At 40.7% G+C, this 25,772-nt stretch overlaps 1 pseudogene; it reads left to right on the top strand.

Annotated features, from left to right (window-relative positions):
• Positions 1-25,772, top strand: part of LOC132533702 (NADP-dependent malic enzyme, mitochondrial-like) — a 138,221-nt pseudogene that overhangs the window by 28,183 nt on the left and 84,266 nt on the right.

The raw sequence follows: 25,772 nt of genomic DNA on the forward strand, positions 1-25,772 counted from the left end.
CTCCAACTCCTTAAATGAAATTTTGTTCTTGTGGGCTTTTGCACTTTCTATGCAAACAAATAACAAATACATGAAACAGAGTCCAACATCTTCTCCACTTTGCCACCACCTGAGCTGTCACTTAAATCACTCTTAAAGGCACTCCCGACCTCCACTTAATTCTCCACACTGCCACCTGAGCCAGTGTTTCCCAGCACAGATCTTGGGGGTTCACTCTTCTTCTACCCCCTCATTAGGATTATCCTCAATGCCAACCTATGTGATGTGACTGACAGTGCCCTAAATAACCTGACTTTTTCCTCTCATTATACAGACACTTTGGCTGGGTGTCATGCACCCACTTAAGTGCACATAGTTTTATGTGCAAAGACCTATGCAAGGACCTGAGTTTGAGTCCAGGCTCTCTACCTGCAGTGGGGATGTTTCACAAGCACTGAAGCAGGCCTGCAGGTGTCTATCTTTCTCTCTCCCTACTCTTTAAATTCTGCTGTCCTATTAAAAAAGAAAAGGAAAATATGGCTGCCAGGAGTGTTGACTTTGTATTGCCAGCACAACGCCCCAAAAATAACCTTGGTGGAAAAAAAATCACATACTTCCATGCCCAGTCAGACAGTAGCCATAGTGTTGTCTTTCACATCCTTCCACACACTGTCCACCCACCCTCAGTCAAGTGTGTTTGTTCTCCTTGTTCCCTCTACCAAAAAAAAAAAAAATCCTCCCCTCCTGCTCCACTGATCCTGATTCTCACTTCACATCTCCCCCTTCTTTAGTCAGCCTTGAAACATACCCCACCCTCGCCCTCTGTAAAAGTCTTCCTTGTAGTTCAGGTCCTACAACATGATGGCAGAGGACCTAGTGGGGGTTGTATTGTTATGTGGAAAACTTGAGAAATGTTATTCATCTACAAACTATTGTATTTACTGTTAACTGGAAAACATTAATCCCCCAATAAGGAAATTTTTAAAAAAACATTCCTTGTAACCATACAAATTATGACTCACATTCACTGTACATTTGTGTTTACATCTGTGTTTACTGTTTTTGTGTATCTTCGCCACTAGGTTATAAATTCAAAAAATGTTTGACTTTGATCAGTTCCCCAGTACCCAGCACACAGCCATACACTTGTTGGTGCTGGGTAATGTTCACCTTTATGACCTGGGGCCTGGCCGTCAGGGTGGCCTTTGTGACATACTCATCTCCCAGGCAACCTGACCTCTAGCCACAGCAAGCCACAGTATGGGCTCTCCAAATGGCTTAATGAAAGGAATACTACCAAAAATTAGAAAGAAATCAAGAAAAAAATTGAGAGTTTTGCCCATGCATAGATTTCTTAAGACGCATAACATCTGGAGTCGGGCAGTAGTGCAGTGGGTTGAAGGGGTTGCTGCAGGTGTTAACTTTCTCCTCTCTTCATTTTGCTCTGTTCTATCCAACAACTACGACAATAATAGCAACAACAATAATAACAGTAAAACAAAAAGGGCAACAAAAGGAAATAAGTAAATAAATACTTTAAAAATATCTTTAAAAAAAAGACCCATAAAATCGTTACCTGTGATATTTCATTTCAGAATTTCTTTGGGAAAAAAATCAACCTGTGTTTAGTAAGAAATGTTTTAACTATAATCTAAAGGAAATGTGAATACTGGGAAAGTAATTAAATGTCCCACAGAGGAAGACTACTGACAGTGAACCAAAACACCATAGCTCTCCTGTTCCTGACAGCAGAATAAAGTTCTTATAAAAATATGGAAGATGAATAGATGCCAAGGAAGAGAAAGAAGAGATGACTCTTCCTGGTTTATCTCAAATCATTTAGTGAGAGTCCTGGCAAGAGCCCAGAGACTTAATGGTAATGGTGGTGCTATTCACGAGGCACCTGTTTTGCCAATAGCTCAGCACCCCCTTGGGGTTCACTTTCAAACAAGCCTAGAAAGTCTTCTAGGAGATGCTGCTCTGGTCCTCTCCTAGACATTAAGCCACTGTTTTTACGTTCACCCCTGCCTTACTTTACAACAGAGGGGGAGAGAGAAAGTGCAAGAGAAACTGAAGAGATACCTGCAGCACTTCTCCAATGCTCCTAAAGATCTCCACCCTCTGAAGGTGGGAACTGGGGCTTTGAACCTGGGCCCTCCTCACCCCAGTTTATTAACACAACCCTAGGACTCAGGGATGCCACCAGCTGTCTAGTCCTGGCCAGGAAGCCTGGAGGTGGCTGTGTTGAGTGGCATATATTGGGCACAGACTTGGTGCCAGTATACAGATCATATCAGAGTTTGGGGCACCCCAGGCTGTCAGAGTGTGGGTTCCCCTACCTACCCCCCAGCCCCACCAGCCTGCCCAGGGGGAGGGGCACAGAGGGGTGGGTGGCATCCTTCATCTCTCTCCTCCTTTCTTAATAATCCTTCATTTTTCATATTTCCTCCTCCTCTTTTCCCTTTTCCTTCCCACCCTCTCCCCACTCTTTTCCTTAGTTTGTGTTTCAACCCTCTATATTCCACAGATGAGCAAAATCAAATGGTAGCTACCTTTCAGTCCCTTATTTCAATCAGCATCATCACCTCCAATGTTTTTTTTTTTTAATTGCAAAACAGTATTTGTCTCCTCACATTTGCAACTTCTTTATCCAGTTGCCCCTGGATTCCCTTACTAGCCCCACCAACCTGCACTGTTGTTTTTCACACTCTTCACTGCTAGCTGTGAATTCTCACACATTAAACACAGTCATGTAAACCTTGTCCAAGGCAAGAATTAGAACTTCATCAGTGATAGAAACAGCTGCTCCAGGGAGCTGGGCGGTAGAGCAGCAGTTTAAGCACACATGGCGCAAAACTCAAGGGCCGGAGTAAGGATCCCGGTTCAAGTCCTGGCTCCCCACCTGTGGGAGGTCACTTCACAAGTGGTGAAGCAGGTCTCCAGGTGTCTATATTTCTCTTGCACTCTCTGTATTCCCCTCCTCTCTCCATTTCCGTCTGTTCTATCCAACAATAACAACAGCTATGATAACAAAAACAACTACAATAAGCACAACAACAAAATGGGAAAAATAGCCTCCAGGAAAAGAGGTTTTGTATTGCAGGCACTGAGCCCTGGCAAAAACCTTGGAGAAAAAAAAAAGAAAGAAAAGCAACAACTGCTCCATCCTGCTCCCCAGCCTGTCCAAACAGAGACTAGCGACTAGCTGGACTTACTCGGAGAGTAGACCACAAAGTCTTCAGTCCACAGCAAAGCTAGGGCACCCTGGCTATTCCCCTGCCAACAATCTGCTCTGCAGGAAAAAGGAAAACAGTTCAGTGGGTACAGGGCCAAACTTATATGCCAGGTGGTAGAAAGATGACTGCTAGGTTTAGTCCCTGGCATAAGTATACTTTCCAAACTTGTATCAGTCTTTGAGGACAGATACACAAAAGTGTTGGCTGTGGTTGTTTGGGGACCATATGACATTGTATGTGAAGGGGGAGGAAGAGTTCAGGGAACTATTTTGCTCATTGTTCTTTCTTAATTACTGATCACCAAGCATATGGGTTACTTTTCAAGTGGTCCAAGAGTTGGAAGAAACACACAGAGTGAAGTGCAGGGAGAGTATAGGGATTTAAGCAAACAGACAGAAATGAACTGGGTCAGAGTTTTCTAAGCTGCCTCAATGCACATACGCTTTTCTGCAAGCTCTGACTTGCGCTGCAAAACCCACATGACAGTCACTTTTTCATTAAGATCCCTCAAGCCACACAACCCAAAGACTCACACTCTGAATAAGGACAGTCTGGGAATGTATCTGAAAGAGAAGACATTTACAATGCACTCACTTTTGTATTATTCAAAACCTGCCAGAAAGTTAACCCATGTCTACTGAGTATATATTAGCTTTTACCAAGCATTTGGCTGGTTGCTAAGAGACAAAAGTCGAGATGGTGAGGCAGAGAGAGAACCCACCATGCAAGAGGTAGGCAATTCATTTATTCCCCATTTAACACATATTTATTGAAGAAAAAAATAATATAATGAAGGAAAAAACGGGAGCTCTTAACATCTCAAGGAGTGGTGGGTAAAGCAGGGGAGCACAGGGCCTGCAAACATGAGGTACTGAGGTCAATTACTCAGAACAGTGATCTTTCTCTCTCATTAATAAATAAATCTTTAAAAATAAAAGGTGGGGGATGTGGGAGAAAGGCACTGGCATATACAGTAGAATTCACACATTAATATGCACAAGAACCCAAGTTCAAACCTCCAGTCCTTACCTGCAGGAAAATGTAAAGCTTTTTTTAAAAAAAATATCTTGGGTGGGGTAAATAGCATAATGGTTATGCAAACAGACTCTGAAGCCTGAGCCTCCAAATTCCCAGGTTCATTCTCTACTCCACCATAAGCCAGAGTTGAGCAGTACTCTGGTGAAAAATAAATAAAAATGCTCTTCAATATTACCTATTTTAACTTAAATTTCTCATCATTCTTTCATGTTAAAATATTTCCAGGATCAATAAATACATTTTCTGTACCAAGTATTTATTAATGAACATCAAAAATATAGCTTTATGAACTTCTGCATTATATTAATCCTTGCATATTAAATTAGTGTATATAGTACACAGAAATACATTTAATTAAACTATTATATATATAGGGTAAAACTTGCTTTCAAACCACCTATCAGGAAGTAACTCTTATAACTACCCTTTAGTTTGGTTTCCTTCATGGTCTGGTCTTCTAGTAAGGATCTATTCTAAGCATAATGGTTATGCAAAGAGACTCTCATGCCTGAGGCATCAAAGTTCCAAGGTTATATTAAAAGTGTATACAGAAAAAAGAATACAGAATTTGGAAAAGATCATCCATGGTAGAGAGGTCTCAGTAAAATAATAAGGAAGAAAACAGAAAAAAAAAATCACAGTGCTTTAACAGGAGGTTGCAGATATCCAAATGGTGTATGCTTATCTAGGATGTCTTCTTGTAAATCTGCTGCCTATGTGTCACTGCTCCAGGCGCCAAATGCTGGGATGGCCTGAGGGTGCTTCTTCCCAGGCAAGTGCTCTCTGGGTTAGAGAGAACTCAACTGGAGCCGATCTAGGCTGCTGCGTGGGAGAGGGATCAGGAACTCATGCTGCACTAACTTCGCAGGAGATACACTCTGAAACTCTTGGAGCTGAAAAGCAAATCCAAGTGTTTTTGCTCAGAAAAGCAGCTTGTATATATACTAGCCAAGTAGAGTGGAAACAGGGTGTGACATAGAGAGGGTGGAGCAAAAAGAGATTGTTGAAAATCAGGGTGTGACAAGGAGAGGGGGCAGAGCAAAGAGACTATGAACCAGCGGGATTATACCAATGCCCTGGAGACAGGGTGGTGCTTACTTAACAGTGGTTTATGTAAATAGACCTCAGCTTTAAGTGGCATCAAAACCAATGCCCTGTAGGCATGCTGGTACTTAGTTAAGTAGGATTAGAGACACAAGCTTTAAGCTGGGGGAGCTGGCATACTACCCAACATAAATCAATGGTGGTATATTTGTAGGACTTCAAAATGAGACATACCTTTCAAAACCCAGAAACTGCTTGCTTTGTTTTACATAGTAAATAAAGTACAACATTGTCAACAAAACCAGTATGTTCTGAATCACTTTGTTAAACAATAACAGTAAGAACAAAAATACCACCACCAACAAAAGCTAAGCAATGAATTTAACCAACCTATGTTTTGAGTTACCAAAAAATGTTATGACTTTGTATATTAAAATAGACTGATAAATGTTCTTTATTTTAAATTACTAACTCTATTAGGGATGGAATCACTTTTTTCCTCATTAAGAGTAAATGCAAATTATAAGAACATGACTTATATTTGATGACAGCAGAAATTGAGAGGGGAGACGGTGATAGAAAGGAGAGACAGAGAGAAAACAGCTGCCCTCGTGAAGCATTCCCCCTTCAGGGGAACCAGGGGATTGAACCCAGGTCCTTGTGTACTGTACTGTGTGCTTGTAGCCAGGTGCACCACCTGCCCCTAAGATTCACACTTATTGCTTAATTGGTAGGACACTAGTCACCAATCAAGAGAAGATGAGTCGCTATGTGTATATGCACAAATAAAATCCTGTGTGTGTGTGTGTGAGTTTATGTGTGTGTGTAAAGAATGGTGTGGGGTGGTAAAATCATTGCAAGAGAGCTAGTTGTTTTTTCTTAAATAGAGGCTGAGGGAGAAAAAGAGAGAAAGAGAGAAATAGAGATAGAGAGAGAGAGAGAAATAGACAGACACACCACAGCACCATATTTTCCTTTAAATCAGTGGGGGCCAGGCTTAAACATGGGTGCACACTTGGCAAAGTAGCAGACTACCCATGAGCTATTTTTGAAAAAAAAAATAAAAATCTTGTTTTATTGCATAGAGATAGAGAAGAATAGAGACAAAGACACCTGTAGCCCTGCATCACCACCCATGGAAGTTTTCCTCCTGCAGGTGGGAACTGGGTTGCTTGAATTCTTGTACATTGTAATGTGTGTACTTGGCCAGGTGCACCACCAATTGCCCCCCCAATTGAGAGCTATTTCACCACCCACCTTCCTACTTTTTAAAAAACAATTACGGAGCAACCGACAGCACAGCTATATACAAGATGCTGGGTACTATACTCCAAACCCTATCAAAGGGACTTTCCCTATCACCAAATAATGTGATGATAACAATAACTATCCATTGTCTTCTTGAACCCTAAGACAACAGGAACCTCACATTTCCACTATAGAGCCTATATTTCCCCCAGTCCTGGAACCTTAGGGTGGGGCCCACTTTTCTGCATGCTGCTCTCAATTCAAATCAAATAATATTGCATCCGTGATTGCAACCTAATCAACACAATGAGTGCCACCCCAGCATGCTTCACTTCAGACTGTGACCAGAGACTTCAGGTGTGGAATGACAACCCTTCAGCTTCATCACTCAGGTGAAACCTTTCCTTTCATAGTATTCTCTAATTCCATTCCAGGTGTTCCACTCCCCAATAAAGTCCCCAAACCTAGATATAGTCCAGATCCCCTGAGATAGAGCATAGGTTCACCCATGCCCATAAACTAAGGGAAAAATATATACCTGAAAGCAGAAGTACTCAAGAGCATGCAGGGAATACCCCCAACACTTCATATGCACTATTACAGTCTTTAGGTCCATGATTGTTCAACAATTTGTTTGGCTTTGTATGTTAACTCTCCTTTCAGCCACCAGCTTCCGGATGCTGACCAGACTTACCTGGACAGACGACCCCATCAATGTGTACTGGAGCGCTACTTCCTCAGAGCCCCACCCTACTAGAGAAAGAGAGAGACAGACTGGGAGCATGGATCAACCAGTCAACGCCCATGTTCAGCGGGGAAGCAATTACAGAAGCCAGACCTTCCACCCTCAGCAACCCACAACGACCCTGGATCCATACTCCCAGAGAGATAGAGAATGGGAAGGCTATCAGGAGAGGGGTGGGATGTGGAGATCAGATTATGGGAATTGTGCGGAATTGTACCCCTCTTATTCTATGGTTTTGTTAATGTCTCCTTTCTTAAATAAAATAGAAATTACGGGAGTGCTGGGTGGTAGCGCAGGGGGTTAGGCACACATAGTGTGAAGCACAAGGACCAGCATTAAGGATTCCAGTTTAAGTCCCTGGCTTCCCACCTGAAGGAGGGAGTTATTTCACATGTGGTGAAGCAGGTCTGCAGATCTCTCTCTCCCTCTCTCTCGCTCTGTCTCTCTCTTTCTCTCCCTCTTGCCGTGTCTTCCCCTCCTCTCTTGATTTCTCTCTCTGTCCTATCCAACAACAACAACAATAACAAGGGCAACAAAATGGGAAAAAGGGCCCCCAGGAGCAGTGGATTCATAGTGCAGGCACCGAGCCCCAGTAATAACCCTAGAGGCAAAAAAGAAAAAAAATTACTTATTAACATAGAGAGAAGGGAAAATAATCAGAGCATCACTCTGGCATAAGTGATGTTGGACACTGAACTCAGAATCTCATGCTTTGGAGTCCAATGTTCTAACCATTGCCCACCTTAAGGGCCATACAAATTTATTTTCAGAAAAGGAAGACAGAGACAGAACCAGAGTTCTGGCACTTTAAAGTCAGGAATCAAACTTCTTTACTTTTAATTTTATATTTTATTTGTTATGATTGGATAAAGACAGAATATAGAGAGGGAGGGAACGAGGGAGAGAGAGAGAAGAGAGACCTGATATACTCCTTTAGTATTCCTCAAGCTTCCCTGCTGCATGTGAGGACTGAGGGCTTGAACTGGAGTCCTAGCACATGGTAAGATGCATGCTGAACCAGGTGCTCCACAGCCCAGCCCCCCCAGGAAGCAAACTTCTTAAGTCCAGAGTTAGAGCACAGTGCCACCTTGTGGGCTGTGAAGCCCCTTTAAATTATTCTTGTGTGTCTCCCTGAGACTTGAATTGATACACAGACTCAGTGTATCAGCTGCAAGCAAAGTGAAGATGCTTCTGAAAGGTGGGAAGATGGTGTGCTAGGAAGATGTGGAGGGAAGTTACTTCTAGCTGAGATGACCCACCAGAATGCTAAGCCACCCACTTTGGGCTTCAATTAAAAGGTATAGAGATTCCTGAATACCCTGGGATAAGAGGATGGCCTTAACACTCACAGACAACTTCAATTCTTTAGCCTTGCATTAAAATGAACTTTGCATTTCATGGCATGGCACAAATACTTTATGACAGTGACACTCAGAGGAGTTTCTGAGAGAGATGAAGTGGCATCAAACACCTGAAAGATTAAGTACTCTAAGTATTGCTATAGTGACAACTGAATATGATTTTTGATTTTCCTTTTTGCCATCAGGGTTATCACCAAGGCTCAGTGCCTGAAGACTCCACCATTTCCAGAGGCCATTATTATTATTATTATTATAATTTTTAAATATCTTTATTTTTTTATGGAGACAGAAATCACAAGGGAAGGGAGAAATGGAGAAGAAGAAAGACATATAAATACCTGCAGCACTGCTTCACCACTTGAACAACTTTCTCCCTGCAGGTGGGGACCAGGGGCTCAAACCTGGGTCCTTGTGCATTGTAACATGTGCACTCAACCAGCTGAATCACCACCTGGTCCCAGAGACCATTCTGTTTTCCTTGGTTAGATAAATTCCGGGGGTGGGGGGAGAAACAGAGAAAAAGATACTACAGCACTGTCTACCACTGATGAAGCTTCCCTGGGTCCTCTAGATGCTCCCATGTGGGACCTAGGACTTGAACGTGAGTCCTCATGCATGGTAATGTGTGCACTCAGAGGAAGCCACCTGCCAGCCCCTTACTACCTTTCGGTGGATAAAACACAAAGGATGTGATTCAAGTGAAGAATTATAATGTTATATAATGTGACCAATGAGGATGCTGTGAGATGAAGATTTGGTTAGGGTTTGGGCACTGGAGCTGTGGTATCCATACACACCAATTAGTGTTTGAAAAGTTAGACATAATCAGCCCTGAAAAGCAGATAGGCCATGGGTTGTGCAAACCTGAGGCAGCCACAAACCTGGCATGCTAAGATGCTGTACTTCTTGTGGGGAGGCCTCTTCTCGGGCACAGACTCCTGGCTTACCTGCCCTGCTGTACACCAGATGCAGGGGCCTAGGAGAATGTTCCGTGGCAGCAGGAGTAAGCCTATGGGACTAACTCAGCGTCCGGTGATAGTACTGTGACAAGAGATGACCCGGGGACTTGTGTCTGATAACAATCCGTTTATTGAACAGCACATCAGGGATTATAAGGGGTCGTAGGAGGAAGTAATCCATTCCATATATGGTTTGGGAGAACAGGGGCAAAGAGAGGTAATGGGATGGGAAAATAACAGAGCATTCCTAGCAAATATTGAGCAAGGAATTTAATTGATCAAAGGAACGAGGAAAATAGGGTTATCAATAACTAGCAGACAGAGAGGGGTCTTAAGGGCAGAGAGAAGATAGATCGTGTAAGATTAAAGGGACCAGAGGGGGTGGATGAGTAAGGAATTTGCTCCTAGTTATTGTTTGATGGAGCCAAACAATGATATATGGGTCATATGTGATCAAGGAGGATGAACTTCCATTTACCTCTGAGTAAACAAACCATCTGGTTTTGGAACAAGGAAATGGACTGTGTGCAGAGTCTTTGTGAGGCAGGGAGACTGACAGAGGGGACATTTCCTGGTGGTTGTTTTCCTCCATGCTCAATCTCAGGTAGAGAGAGACTAATAGGAAGGTCATGCCACCCAGGCCCCCATATTTCAATAGGAGGTCCCACACCATGCTCAAGCATATCCTCATAATTTCCCTACATTAAGATATATACATTTACTCCTACACTGGATCATCAGGTAATTTCATTTTTATTAAAGGATCCTCCAGTCTTCCAAAAGAGCTGCAGAGTTTGCATTCCCACAAGCAGTATAATGAAGTCTCTTTGTGTCCACAACTTTACCGAACATTTGTCATCTCCTGTTTTGTTGATGTAGGTCATTGTCCAGGTTTAATGTGAAATCTCAGTGTAAATTTTAGTTTGTGTGTGATCAATACTGGGTCACAGGAAATTAGAAGACATAGTTCTACACTACACCCACCACCAAAGTTCTCTTTCCCAATCTCAACTGTGCTCACATAGTATGGGTTTTTTTCTTTTTCCTTTTTTTTTTTCTCTTATTCATGAATATCAGTTCTCTAGATTCCACAGGAGTGAAACTATCTGGTAATTGTCTTTCATCTCTTTACATATTGCTGAGTCATCAGGTAATGGAATCTCAGTGGTAAGGTAAGTAGAATCTCAGTGTAGTTTCAATTTGCAATTCTCTAATATTAAGTATTTCTTCAGGTGTCTGTGAACTATGTGTACCTCTTCGTTCAACAACTGTTCAGTTATTTGGCCACATTGTTGTTTGTTTTTTGCCTCCAGAGTTATTGCTGGGGCTCAGTGCCTGCACCATGAATCCACTACTCCTGGGGGCTAATGTTTCCCCTTTTGTTGCCCTTGTTGTATTATCGTTGTTGGGGTTATTGCTGTTGTCATTGGTGTAGTTGTTGATGGATAGAACAAGGAAAAATGGATAATAGAGGAGAAGACAGAGAAGGGGAGGGAAAGATAGACACCTGCAGGCATGCTTCACCTCCTGTGAAGCAACTCCCCTGTAGGTGGGGAGCCAGGGGCTCGAACTGGGATCCCTGAGCTGGTCCTTGTGTTTCCTGTCATGTGCACTTAACCCACTGTGCCATCGCCCAGACCGCTTGGCCACAATTTTTTAAAAAGTTTTGTAAGTGATTTAGGATAATAGGGGGGCAGCTCCGTATTTGCCACCCCCAGAATTCCACATCCCATTCCTTCTGTTGGAAGATTCCCTATTTTTTATCCCTCCCGGAGGATGGAACAAAATTCTTTACAGGCTGCACAAGGGAGAAGGTCTAGCTTCTGTAAATGCTTCTCCTCTGTACATGGTCCTAGGCAGGTCGATCTATAACCCCAGGCTATTCCTATCTTTACCTCATTGGGTAAAGCTCTGGGGAGGTGAGGGTCCAGGACACATTAGTGATTCTGTCTGCCTATGGAAATCAGGATGGCATCATAGTAGCATCTGCAACTTGGTGGGTAAAAGGCAGAAAGATATCAAGCAGGACAAATTTTCAAATAAAGAGGAATGTAAAAGTAATAATAGAACAGATAGTAGTCCTGGAGGTGACGCAGAGATAAAGCTTTGCACTTTCAAGCATGGGGTCCCGAGTTCGATCCCTGGCAGCACATGTGCCAGAGTGATGTCTGGTTCTTTCTCTCTCCTCCTTTCTCATAAATAATTAAAATCCTTTAAAAAAAAACCAAGAAAAAAGATAAAACCAGGGGTCCTTATATGGAAAGAAACTAGGAAAGACTATTTTAGGTATATTCCAAGGGTTGGACCATATTTTTATTGCTTCCCCCTCCCCCCGGTGTAATGTGTACCAGTTCCCTATAGATATTTAGTATCAGTGACTTCTACAAGTAGGAAGTGCAAATATCTTCTCCCAGTTACTGTGTCACCTGGTTATCCTTGGATAGCTTTTTCAATGTGTAGAAGCCTTTTAGCTTGATGCAGTACAGTTAATTTATTCGTTTTCATTCACGTCGAGTTGAGTCTCCAAATACATTTTGATGTGAAAATACTACAAAATGTTACCAATGAAGGTGACTGTGACAGAGCCCACAGCTCACAACCCTGGATACTTGCCTTTGTTTATAGAACACATTCTTGACATTAAAGAAAAATTATGGAGTCATGGCAGAAAGAACTTGAGAGAGAAGATAGAGATGCAGAGAGAAAGAGACATGTGCAGCACTTCTTCACCTTTTGTGATGTTTTCCCCCTGCAAGTGGGGGCAGAGGGCAAGGACTGAGGGCTTAAACTGAGTCTTTGTGTATTGTCATTTCTTCCCCACCATCTGTGCCACTGCCTGGTCCCCATTCTTGACATCTGTAGATCAACACATCTCTCTTTTCTTTTCCTTTTTCTGGTTTCTTCTTTTTCATAATGGCATATGGCCTACTGTGAACAATAATGACCATTAAAAAGAGGAAAAAGCTTGAAAATTCTGGTGCCAGTATACGAGTCTTGCAGGGGATTTGTTTAAAAGATACACTATATGTTTATGATTTTCATTTAAAATATTAGGGTTGATTGGTCGTGAAGTCAGTTGAGCATACGTATTTCTAGGACCTTTTTTATTATCATTTAATTTTTATTAATAGACACCTTCATTCCTGCTTCACTACTCATGAAGCTTTCCCCCTGCAGGTGGGGACTCAGGGCTAGACCCTGGGTCCTTGTACACAGTAATGTGTGTGTTTTACCAGGTGCACCACTCCCTGGCCCATTGGACTTGTTTTATTTTTTTATTACCACCAGGTTTATTGCTGGATCTCAGTGCTGGCACTATGAATCCACTCTGCTCGGTGGCTATTTTTTCTTTTCTTTCTACTTTTGTTTATTTGATATGACAGAAAGAAAAAATTGAGAGAGAGTGGGGGGATACAGAGGGAGAGAGAAAGAGGCACAGGGACCTGGTTCAAACCGCTGGTACTTACCTACAGAGGGAACTTCACAAGCAGTGGCACAGTGATGCAGGTATCTCTCTTCCTCTCTCCTTCTCTATCTCTCCCTCTCATCTCATATCTCTCCATCCATTTTTCAGGGAGGTCTTATCAAGACTTAGAATGAGCATCTACTGGGCTGTTGTCCTTTGTTTTTCCATTAGAGGATGTGCACTAGGTAGAAACCACAGGCTTGCGTTAACTGGAGCGGAGGAGCATCAGTCTAAAGGCGGTCTGCACTAGACACACCAGTGAAGGATTTTCAGATCTGGACTCTGGGTTCCAGTCTAGGGGTCTGGGACTTGGCAGTTCTGTTAGCATGGGGTTACTTACATTTTATCATTTTCAAGACTAGTGCATGGTAACTATGCAGTGAACAAGGGTGTACAAAGACCTCTTCCAGGGCCTAGACATGAGTCTATTTGGAAGTAGTTCTATTTTTCATTTTGTGAGCAACATTTAGTCTGTTTTCCACAGGGACCTCAGGCATGAGAGTCTCTTTGCATAACCATTATGCTATTTACCCCCACCCTATACCTCATATTGTAAAATACTTTATTTTTCATTATTGAATAGAGATTAAGAGAAGTGGAGAGCGGAGAGGGAGAGGACACACCTGCAGAACAGCTTCACCAACTGTGAACTTTCCCCCTGCAGGTGGGGAGCAGGGGCTTGAATATGGGTCCTTGCACATGTGCATTCAACCAGGTGCACCACAGCCAAGCCCCTGAAATTATAATTCTAACTAATTATTTATCTTGTGAGTAGTTATAACTTGTTATTTGTCAAAATGTTGTGTACCTGTTCTGGGATGTGGCGCAACGAATAAACTGTTGGACTCTCAAGCATTAGGCCGTGAGTTTGTCCTGGTAGCACATGTATCAGAGCAATAGCTGGTTCTCTCTCTCTCCGGCTATCCTTCTCACACACACAAAAAAAAGTTCTCTACCATATACTTAAATTGCCGATATATCGCATACCACAGTCACAGTCTAACTTGCATGGCTGAGAGTTTAGCTTTCTCCTGAACTAAGATAATGGAGAAAAGTTTTTGTAATGTTAGGTAATGGGGAATGTTCATAATATCACTTCAATTTTAAAATATTTTATTTTATTTTAATGAGAGAAAAATACAGGGAGTTGGGTGGTAGCACAGTAGGTTAAGCACATGTGGTGCAAAGTGCAATGACCAGCATAAGAATCCTGGTTTGAGCCCCTGGATATCCACCTGCATGGGAGATACTTCACAGGCACTGAAGCAGGTCTGCAGGTGCCTCTTTCTCTTCCCCACTCTGTCTTCCCCTCCTCTCTCCATTTCTCTCTGTCCTATCCAATAAGGACAAGAAGAAGAATAACTACAACAATAAAAACAACAAAAAAGGGCAACAAAAGGGAAAAATATTCCCACTAAAAGTCCTATGGCAATATTTTACATATTGAAAAACAGTTTCTTAATTATTCTGTATCCAACTGTAGTCAGGAGATAGCTCATGAAATAGATGAGCTTATTGGGTGTGAGTTCCTGGGTTCAAACCAGGTATGAAACAGGAGTACCAGAGAACACATGGAGAGTGGGAGGAGTGGCGGGAGAGCTCCATGAATGGTGGCATAGTGCTAGGTGTCTCTCTAGATAAATGGAAAGAAAAAATAGGCTTGGGAGTTTGCTCAGTACTCTCACAGCCCAGAGTTTATTCCTCAGGGAACACTAATAAAGAATATGTATATATATATATATGTATATACATGCATATACATATACAAATATATACCTACATATACATGTTTGTATATATGTATGCACACACATATATATGCACATATATTTTAAATTGTGAATATATATATATGAAAACAAAATAGAATTTGCAGGCCATCAAAATATCTCACTTTAATAGTGTGTTGTGGGTGGGAGGAGATAGCATAATAGTTATGCAAAGATCATAATGGTCATGCCTCAGGCTCCAAAGTCCCAGGTTCAATCTCCCACACTACCAAAAGCCAGAGCTGATCAGTTCTCTGATTAAAATAAATAAATAAATAAACAAATAAAAATAGATCATTACTGGGATGCTCTAACATGCCTGGAATCTAGTTTCAAGACCAGCTCCCTCTGCATTGGAGGAAGCTTTGGTGATGAGTCTATTTTAAAATCAGGTCAGAGTAGTACAGCCCTGCTGACAGAATTTTAAAGCTACTTTTTTCCAATAAACTTAAAATATGTATTTACGGTTTTGTGTAGGCTGTGTTCCAATTACTTTACATGTGTTAGCTGACTGGATTGGTATAATAACCCTATGAAGCTGATTATACCTGTTTTATACATAAGGAAACTGGAACAAATTCTAAGATGCTTATCCAAGGTCAGCACATAGCAGCAGCAAAATCTAATTTGTTTTTTGTTTTGTTTTGTTTTGATTTTTAGAAGTAAATGATCCAACCTTTATTTGGACTGGCAGAACCAAAATTTACATCCCACTCTGGAGCTTATATTTACTACATTGCATTTCTTTTTCCAAGAAAAAGGACTACAAAAATAAAAATTATTACAAACAGTAAGGCATATTTTATTTCTTTCAACAAGTTCTTTTCATCTCAATGAAAATATATGGAGATTGGGCGGTGGGAATTGTGTGGAGTTGTACCCCTCCTACCCTATGGTTTTGTTAATTAATCCTTTCTTTAATAAAAAAAAAATAAAAAAATAAAAAAAAAAGAAAATAAGCTAGAGTAACACAATTTTCCGAAAATAAATTTTTATTAAAAGCAGTAGTGTCTGAGCAGGAGACAGTACAAATTTGTGAACAGTGTAAACATCACCACATTCACCTCAGTCTGACTGAATGCTGATAGACAACTTTAATGGCTCTAAGAACCTTACTAGAAAGATACATTAGTTCTACTGTACACAAAAACACACCCTAATTCTGATTAGGAAAAGGTACTTTATCGAAGTCAGTCCCATTGCTAAATATCGGCATCATCACAAATAGCTATGAGAATGCTGCTGTCTCTGCTAAAGCTGGATTGACGAATAGCAGCACCACATTTATGATGACTCAATGTTGTACATCTAGGGAGAAAACATGACAACAGGTTAAATACTATCCATGCAGAATGCTGTCATGTCTCATTCATTTACGTCTAACTCACTTAAAACAGTGAATGAGACAGTGAACAATGTTCCACCTCATGTAGAAGGCATTCAAACAAAACAGACTTCACACAAAGACTTCTGTGCAAAATGAGCAATTCTAAATTTAAGATGTACTGTGTAACTTACATAGAGAACTAAGTTGCCTTCACTATACTCCTGAAAAACAATAAACAAACAAAAAAGTAGGGCTGGGGAGACCCAAGGCCCCAGAGTTCAAACCCCAGCACCACCATAAGCCAGAGCTGAGCAGTGTTTTGGTAAAAAATAAATAGGTACATCAAAATAACTCTGGAATGATGTAAGAATCTCTAAAGTGATAAAAACATTTTAGAGAAAACGGCAGAAATTATAAACAGAAATTTCTAAATACTTACTTAGCTTTGTGAGGATCTTCAACTTCTAAATCCCAAACATAGAGTTTGCCAACCCGACTGCCCAACGCAAGCATCTGTATAAATCTATTTTTTTAAAAAAATCAAATTATCAAAATAAGGCCACTGAGTAGCCAAGTTGTCCTAAGACACCTTTCTACTTTTAGAAAAGTCATCTCTTAAAATGACTATGTTTTCTTTCTATTGCATTATTTACTTCTGATTTGTAAATGGGAGCAAGAACCACTATAAATGAACTATAAAATCTCATCTGAAATTTTGCTTTCCAGTAATCTGCTACCCCATGGCCAATTGTGATAATTAATTACATGGTATCTGGTGGCAGAGAACACAAATTTTATTACAGTAATGTTGCAACTGTCCCTTTTTATTGCTATTAATTAATGTGCTAAGTGCACGGACCAGGTTCCTGATTGAAGCCCCAGGCTCCCCACCTATAGTGGAGTCGCTACATAGGCATTGAAGCAGGTTTGCAGGTGTCTGTCTTTCTCTTTCCCTCCTTTCTCCATTTCTCTCTGTCCTATGTAACAATGACAACATTAATAACAACAACGACAACAATTAAAAAGTTGCTTTTCCCATTGTCATTTTATACAACAATAAAAAGTTGCTTTTCATTGAGAATGTCTTTAAAATTTATGCGGAAAAAAGTTCTGCCAATATTTTCCTCTAAGTATGTGATAGTTTCTGGTCTAACATCCAAGTCCTTGATCCACTTGGAATTTACTTTTGTATTTGGTGAAATACAGTGATTCAGTTTCATTCTTCTGCATGTTTCAACCCATTGTTTCCAACACCATTTGTTGAAGAGACTCTGCTTTCCCCATGTAATAGTCTGGGCCCCTTTGTCAAAGATTAGATGTCCATACGTGTGGGGCCTCATTTCTGGGCTCTCAATTCTATTCCACTGGTCAGTGTGTCTGTTCATGTTCCAGTACCAAGCAGTTTTGATGACAATGGCCCTATAATACAGTTTGAGATCTGGGAGTGTGATGCCTCTGGTTCTGTTCTTTTTTCTCAAGATTGTTTTGGCAATTCTAGGTCTTTTCTGGTTCCAGATAAACATTTGTAGCATTTTTTCTATTCTCCTAGAAAATGTGCTTGGGATCTTGATGGGGATAGCATTAAAGATGGCTCTGGATAATATATTCATTTTGATGATGTTAATTCTTCCAACCCATGAACATGGAATATCTTTCCACTTCTTTGTGTCTTTTTTCAATTTCTTTGAGTAGTGACTCATAATTTTCAGTATACAAGTCTTTCACTTCTTTGGTTAGGTTTACTCCTAGATATTTTATTGTTTTTGTTGCTATAGTAAAAGGAATTGATTTCTGGATTTCAATTTCTTCTAACTTAGTGTTTGCATAGAGGAATGCCACTGACTTTTGAATGTTAATTTTATAGCCTGACACATTACTGTATTGCCTGATGATTTCCAAAAGCTTCTTGCTAGATTCCTTAGGTTTTTCCATGTATACTATCATGTCATCTGCAAATGAAACAAATCCAATTACAAAGAAGACTAAGGCAAGTATAAACCTATGGGACTACATCAAATTAAAAAGCTTCTTCACAGCAAAAGAAACCACTACCCAAACCAAGAGACCCCTCACAGAATGGGAGAAGATCTTTACATGTCATACATCAGATAAGAGTTTAATAACCAACATATATAAAGAGCTTGCCAGACTCAACAACAAGACAACAAATAACCCCATCCAAAAATGGGGGAAGGACTTGGACAGAATATTCACCACAGAAGAGATCCAAAAGGCCGAGAAACACATGAAAAAATGCTCCAAGTCTCTGATTGTCAGAGAAATGCAAATAAAGACAACAATGAGATATCACTTCACTCCTGTGAGAATGTCATACATCAGAAAAGGTAAGAGCAACAAATGCTGGAAAGGGTGTGGGGTCAAAGGAACCCTCCTGCACTGCTGGTGGGAATGTAAATTGGTCCAACCTCTGTGGAGAACAGTCTGGAGAACTCTCCAAAGGCTAGAAATGGACCTACCGTATGACCCTGCAATTCCCCTCCTGGGGATATATCCTAAGGAACCCAACACATCCATTCAAAAAGATCTGTGTACACATATGTTCTTGGCAGCACAATTTGTAATAGCCAAAACCTGGAAGCAACCCAGGTGTCCAACAACAGATGAGTGGCTGAGCAAATTGTGGTATATATACACAATGGAATACTACTCAGCTGTAAAAAATGGTGACTTCACCGTTTTTAGCCGATCTTGGATGGACCTTGAAAAAATCATGTTGAGTGAAATAAGTCAGAAACAGAAGGATGAATATGGGATGATCTCATTCTCAGGCCAAAGTTAAAAACAAGATTTGAAAAGAAAACACAAGTCGAACCTGAAATGGAATTGGAGTATTACACCAAAGTAAAAGACTCTGGGGTGGGTGGGTGGGTGGGGAGAATACAGGTCCATGAAAGATGATGAATGACATAGTGGGGGTTGTATTGTTAAATGGAAATCTGGGGAATGTTATGCATGTACAAACTATTGTATTTACTGTTGAATGTAAAACATTAATTCCCCAATAAAGAAATAAATTATTTTTAAAAAGTTGCTTTTCTCATCGTCATTTTAGAAATGACAATTCATGTAACACGGTAACACACTTACCAAGTGACAGTGACATTATATTCATTTATGCTGATTCAGTATCCACATTTGAGGATAAGAAGTCTGATTAGCAACAGAATTTGATAACACAAAAGCATTACATTGTATTGGATATTTATTTTGGAAATCACAATTGTGTCTCTGCCAGACAAAAATCACCTTCAGTTCTAGGCTCTTTGGTGTCCATACACTTCCAGTGTTTTATAGGAAAAAGAAAATCATAAATTCTGTCTGAGAATGCATGGTTCTTCATTATGGGCCCTGCTACTTCACTATTTTAATCTTTTCCCACCCAAAATCTCACTGCATTTGTAACTCCAGGAAATTCACTTCATCTGGGCAACTGGTCAGTCATCTTAAGATTATTATGAATACTTATGTAAATTTATTTAAAGTCTCAGCAAAGAAAAAAGATGAAGAGACTTGCAGTCATTTCTGAAAGCACTGACCGTCTCACTGCCAAAATCAGGAAGGACATAGGCAGACTGTGAAGTGACTGCCAATACCATGCCCAAGAATAAAATCAAAGAGGCAAAAAAAAAGAGAGAGAGCTGATGTTTGCGGATGACAGTCAGGAGTGTGCGATGGAAATTAATTGTTAAGAAGTGTATGATTAGAAGCAATGTGTTTTGATGGTATAAAGAGATGTCACATCAGAGGACCTGGAGAAACACCTCACATGTTACACTGGTTGGTGTTCCAGACCACTGGGGTAACAAAGCTGATGCCATATGCACAGTGGAGATGAAGCTGCAAGCCTAAGAGTATATGGTGAACTTCCAGAACAGGGTAAAGTCAGTGAAAGCTCTTGGTCATGGAAATGATGACGACAATGTGGTAGCTAAACTGAACTCAAGAGTTTGTGAAGACAGCTCTACTATTTGTATTCTGAACATAATCTGCTGAGACACTGAAACGTCACTCAGAAACAATAGGATGCTCTGGATCTCCCCACCCCACCACTACCTTGTATTAAATCAATTAAATAATTTTATAAATCCTTTTCAAACTTTTATTTATTTATTATTGAATGCAGACAGAGAAACTGAAAGGGGATAAAGAGGGAAAGAGGGGGTGGGGCAGTAGCACAATGAGTTAAGTGCACATGGCGCAAAGCACATAAAGATCCTGGTTTGAAGACCCCAACCCCCACCTGCAGGGGAATTGCTTCACAGGAGGAGAAGCAGGTCTGCAAGTGTCTATAATTTTCTCTTTTTCTGTCTCCCCCTCCTTTCTTGATTTCTCTCTTTCCAATCCAACAACAATGACAGCAACAACAATAATAAAAATGACAACGATAAACAACAAGGGCAACAAACGGGGAAAAATAGCCTCCAGGACTAGTGGATTTATAGTGTGGGCACTGAGCCCCAACAATAAACCTGGAGGCAAAAAAAAAAGAGGGAAGGAAACAGAGAGACACCTGCAGCCTGTGTCACTACTTGTGAAGCTTTCCTCCTGCAGGTGGGGACCAGGAGCCCTGACCCTGGCACCTTTAGGAATGTAATGTGAGCACATAACACAGTTGTGCCACCGCACGGCCCCCAAATCAAATATTTTTCCAAGTATAGGTTGTTGTAACCTGGGAAGTGGTACAGTAGATAAATAACTAGGCTCACAAGCACAATGTCCCCAAGTTTGACCTCCAGCAACAGCGTATGCTACAGTGACCATACTCTGGTGCTCTCTTCACTCTACAGTAAATATTTTTTTAAATAACACACTAGTTTACTTTCATTATTACATTTTTTCTAAAATTCACACTAAATTATCTAATATACTGTTCTTTAGATGTATTAGATTTAAAAGCAAAAGAATTCTCTCTGTGACTGATTTACATGCACAGTTAATGTATGCTTTGGATAAACTGCCTTGCCACCATGGAATATGATAGACCCTAGTTTCAATTAATCTGTTTATTTTACAGAGTTCATCTGTATGCTCCAGTTACCTAGTTATGTCCTGGAGTGTTTTGATAAAAGTTAAGGGAGGCAGAAATCTGCACTTGTTCTTTTATGTTTATTGCCACCAGGGTTATCACTGGGGCTAGGTGTCTACATGACAAAGCCAGCACTCCTGGAGGCTATTTTTCACATTCCTTCCTTCTTCCTTCCCTTTTTTTCTTTTCTTTTCTTTTAACTTATTTGACATGGCAGATAGAAATTGAGGGGAGGAAGAGATAGAGAGGGAGAAAGACAGACATTGGTACACCCTGTTAAGCATACTAGTAAAAAGTACAAGGACTCCCTCCTAAGGTCTGAGTGCCCACCCCAACCCCCACAGGAGAATACTTCACAAGTGGTGAAGTAGGCCTGTAGGTGTCTATCTCTCATTTTTTTTAAGAAAATTAAATATTATTATTTATTATTATTGGAAAGACAGAGAGACATTGAGAGGGGAGGAGGAAATAGAGAGGGAGAGAGACAGAGATACCTGCAACACTGTTTCATTACTTGTGAAGATTTCCCCTTGCAGGTGGGGACCAAGGGCTTGAACCCATGTCCTTGTACACTGTAATGTGTGTGCTTAATTAACCAGATGTGTCACTGCCTGGCCCTGGTGTCTTCTTTCTCTATCTCCCTTCCTTTCTCAATTTCTCTCTGTCCTATTCAATAAAATGAAAAAAAAAAAAAAAAGGCCGCCACGAGCAGTGGACTTGTATTGTCAGCTACCCAAGACCAGTGATAACCCTGGAGAAAGAGACAGAGAGAGACATATGCAGACCTGCTTTACCACTAGTGAACCATGGAAGCATGCATGGTAATGTATGCACTTAACTAGGTGTGCCACTGCCTAGCACCCTGAAATCAAAATAGAGAGGCTAAGTTCACATTTACAAAGTTGTATGTAGTTTTATGCTATTGGGTTTGGGAAATGTCATGACATATTTTTTCCTATATAAAAATGCATCATGTTTCTGACAACCCAATGTTGACAAGATGACACATATTCTTGTCATCTTTTTACATTGTTCACATCATTAAAAAAAAAACTGGTTTCCAAAATGCTGTCTAGTTCATACAGCATTTCTGATTAGTAGCTGGAAAAATATGTTAAATAATATCTCAACACCAGAGGGGTAGACTTAAAATTTAGCAGGAGGCCCCAAGTTTTACTCCTAACATCACATGTCAGAGTGGTGCCCTGAATCTCTCTCATGTTAGTATTTGAAAAGCAAAATAAAGAAAATCATAAAATATATTCTGACCACAATGGAATCAAACTAGAAATCAATAAGACAAATATAACAAGAGGCTAAAGGTAAGTTCATAGCACCAAATGCTTATCTTAGTATAAAGTTTCAACTAGGCAATAAATTCCGACTGAAGAAACTCATATTCCTCCAGGAAGAAGTCCTGCTGCTGTAGCTATCTTCTGTTCTCTGGCACCTGATTTCCACTACAAAGTTCATGCCATGGCAGTTGCCTGAAGTGAGGGAAACAAACTGAGATTCTTTTTTTAATATTTATTTATTTATTCATTCCATTTTGTTGCCCTTCTTTTATTGTTGTAGTTATTATTGTTGTTGTTATTGATATCATCGTTGTTGGATAGGACAGAGAGAAATGGAGACTAGAGGGGAAGATAGAGAGGGGAAGAGAAAGATAGACACCTGCAGACCCAATTCATCACTTGTGAAGCAAGCCCTCCCCCCCGACCCCTGCAGATGGGAAGCCAGGGACTCAAACTGGTATCTTTACACTGTCCTTGTGCTTTGTACCACGTGTGCTTAACCCACTGCATTACCACCCAACTCCTGAGATTCAATTGAGATAAGCACTCATGAACTTCTGAAGAACAGAATAGTGGGCTGACCTCAAGTACAGTGTAAGCATCCAACTCACCCTTTTACCTAGTCACCCATCACTTATCTATTAAAAAGAGCTTTTTTCTAAGTATGGAAAGGCTGTAGAGGTTACTATAGTAAAAGACAAAGGTATTGGGTTGGGGAGATGGCATAATACTTATGCAAAAAGACTTTCTGGTCTGAGTTACCAAAGGTCCCAGGTTCAACCCTCAGCATCACCATAAGCCAGAGCTGAGCAGGGCTCTGGTCCCATGAGATAGGGCCTATGTTCACATGTATCCATAAATTAGGGCAGACTATATACCTGAAAGCAAAAGGGCACAATAGTCTGTAGTGAGTCAGTATATGCAGCCAGCAAGTAGAAAGACCTAAGGAGACACCAGTGGGATAGAAGTGAGAACGGAGAAGAAAGCCCCCACATCATGGACATCTAATCTTTGACAAAGGTGCCTAGACTATTAAATGGAGCAAGCAGAGTCTCTTCAACAAATGGTGTTGGAAAAAATGGGTTGAAACATGCAGAAGAATGAAACTGAATCACTATAACAATAGTTTAATAATCAAAAAATTTAAAGAGCTTGCCAAACTCAACAACAAGAAAACAAATGACAACATCCAAAAGTGGGGAGAAGCCATGGACATAATATTCACAACAGAAGAGACCCAAAAGGCCAAGAAACACATGAGAAAATGCTCCAAGTCTTTGAATTTTAGAGAAATGCAAATAAAGACAACCATCAGATACCACTTCACTCCTGTGAGTATGTCCTACATCAGAAAAGGTAGCAGCAACAAATGCTGCAGAGATTGTGGGGTCAAAGGAACCTTCCTGCACTGCTGGTGGGAATGTCAATTGGTCCAGCCTTTGGGGAGAGCATTCTGGAGAACTCTCAGAAGGCTAGAAATGGACCTGCCCTATGATCCTGCAATTCCTCTCCTGGAGATATATCCTAAGGAACCCAACACACCCTTACAAAAAGATTTGTGTACACATATGTTCACAGTAGCACAATTTATAATAGCCAAAACCTGGAAGCAACCCAGGTGTCCAACAACAGATGAGTGGCTGAGCAAGTTGTGGTCTATATACGCAATAGAACACTATTCAGCTATTAAAAACAGTGATTTCACCATTTTCAGCCCATCTTGGATGGAGCTTGAAGAAATCATATTAAGTGAAATAAGTCAGAAACAGAAGGATGAATATGGGATGATCTCACTCTCAGACAGAAGCTGAAAAACAAGATCAGAAGAGAAAACACAAATAGAATCCAAACTGGAGTTGGTGTATTACACCAAATTAAAAGACTCTGGGTTGGGGGTGGGGGAGAGTGTAGGTCCTGGAAAAGGATGACAGAGGACCTGGTGAGGATTGTATTGTTAGGTGGAAAACTGAGAAATGTTATTCATGTACAAACTATTGTATTTACTGTGTGTGGTATGTGAAACTTTAATCTCCTAACAAAGAAATTTTAAAAAAAGAGTATTGATCAAGGGTAGGGGGTAGACAGCAAATGGTTACGCAAAGATACTCTCATGTCTGAGGCTCTAAGGACCCAAGCTCAATCCCTCGTACCACCATAAGCCAGAGCTGAGAAGTTCTCTGGTTAAAAAAAAAAAAAAAGAATATGGATCAAACACCAAGAAACTTCCTTCAGGTTCACCTGTAAGATAATAACCTCTATGTCATAAGTCAGTGAAGCTGGCAGATTCCATGAGACAAATAATATTCTTCCTTCTAAGAGAAGAGGCCCACAAGGGTCATGCCCAGCTCCATACACCTGAAGGTTACTGCTCTGCAGATCTCAACTTATAGCATTCAGAACTTCATCTCTGTGCCCTTCCACACCACCAAATATTGCCACCAGAGTGTCTGTCTAACACAGACAAAAAAAAAAAAGGTCAAAATCACTTACTGTAGACTTTTATATAGTAACTTGTAAAGTTTGGACTTTGGTGGGAGTCGGGTGGTAGCGCAGTGTGTTAAGTGTAGCAGAGCACAAGGACCTGCATAAGGATCCCAGTTCTAGCCCATGGTTCCCCACCTGCAGGGGAGTTGCTTCACAAGTGGTGAAGCAGGTCTGTAGGTGTTTATCTTTCTCTCCACCTTTCTGTCTTCCCCTCTTCTCTTGAATTATCTCTGTCCTATGCGACAATTACAATAGCAATAATAACAATGATATGCAATAAGGGAAACAACAGGGGAAAATAAATATTTTTTAAAAAACTTGGACATCAGCTGTATAAAGTACAAAAATTGGATTATACTATAACTTTAAATATTTGTATCTCATGGAAATTTACAGGTATGAGCTCAAACTTTCAAGAGCAGAAAAAAATATACCTATAGGTCTTAAAGAAATTTTAGGACAGGCAAACATAACTTACTTTTATAGTATGCTTACTTGGTCATGCACTTGACCCCAGTTTGAGCCTGGCCACCATAGTACTGAAGGAAGCTTCAGTGCTATGATAGCTTTCCTGAATGAGGAGAAATACTTCTGAGGTAGTACTCAGGGGTGAACTGAGAGGGGTGAGGGGGAGAATTGGGGAGATGAGAGAGGGAGGGAATTCAATTGTACTACAACTGAACCAGAAACCTACCTTTATGCACTGCATTGTTATGGGATTAATAATCCTAATTATGCCTCTAGATCCAGCCACAGCCAGCAGAAGATGGCTGG

Source organism: Erinaceus europaeus, chromosome 17 (assembly GCF_950295315.1).
Source record: "Erinaceus europaeus chromosome 17, mEriEur2.1, whole genome shotgun sequence".
In the NCBI taxonomy this organism is placed as follows: domain Eukaryota; kingdom Metazoa; phylum Chordata; class Mammalia; order Eulipotyphla; family Erinaceidae; genus Erinaceus; species Erinaceus europaeus.